This window comes from Lolium rigidum, chromosome 3 (genome assembly GCF_022539505.1).
Source record: "Lolium rigidum isolate FL_2022 chromosome 3, APGP_CSIRO_Lrig_0.1, whole genome shotgun sequence".
In the NCBI taxonomy this organism is placed as follows: Eukaryota; Viridiplantae; Streptophyta; class Magnoliopsida; order Poales; family Poaceae; genus Lolium; species Lolium rigidum.
The window spans coordinates 219,746,892-219,747,770 of NC_061510.1; positions in this window are offsets into that span (position 1 = coordinate 219,746,892).

Consider the following 879-nt stretch of genomic DNA (forward strand, 5'->3'; position numbering starts at 1 on the left):
AAGGTGAACTCCTAAGAGCATCTCTAACAGAGCCCGTAAATTCCGCTGGAACCGAACTTTTCCGGCGGATTTACGGGTTCGGGCCGAATGTGTCGCAGATCAGAGTGCGAAAAGATGGGCCGGCCCGTAAAAGAAGTTCAGGGGCCCGAACAACTCCCGAACAACTCCCCGCACGACCCCTATTAAAAGGGTTGGCGGAGGGGAGTTCGGTTCGTAAACCCTACTCCCCTCCGCCGCTCCTCTCCCTCCGCCGCCGCCAGTCCCCCGCTCCGGCGAGCGATTCCGGACGCACCGACTCCGCTCCGCCGCTTCGGCCAGCTCCCCTCCGTCCGGAATGGCGCGCGCAAGACACGCCGGTAGGGGAGGTGGCCGATCCGGCGCCGGTAGGTCAACTCGGCGTCCGCCGGGTTCACGGTCGTCGCCGGAGCTCGTCAGGCGTAGGCGCTCCAATGGCGCGTGGAAGCGGGCCGGCCGGAAGTGGCCGGAGATGATGGCGTACCTGCAAGCGCGCGCGGAGGAGGCACCGAAAGGAGAAGCGGAGCCCCCCTCCCCGCCGGCGCCTGCAGCCCTCCTCTGCCGGCGCTGCCACCGCATGGCGACGACGACGCCGCCGCCACCGGGCCGCCTGTAGCGTGCGGGAGCACCTCCGAGGCGGCGGTCGTCGAGGTGGTGGCGGTCGTCGTCGCATAGGAAGACCCGACGAGCAAAAACCCTCCGTTGGCGACATTAGCGCCCCGGTGACGGTTATAGTCACTCCGGGGACTAAATCTAGCTTAATTAGGTCCCTAGTTCGTAATGTAGGTGAAATTTGCATGTATTTTGCCCTAGTATTGTAAATATTATGAACGAATTCAGCTTGATTCGATGAACTCGAGTGAT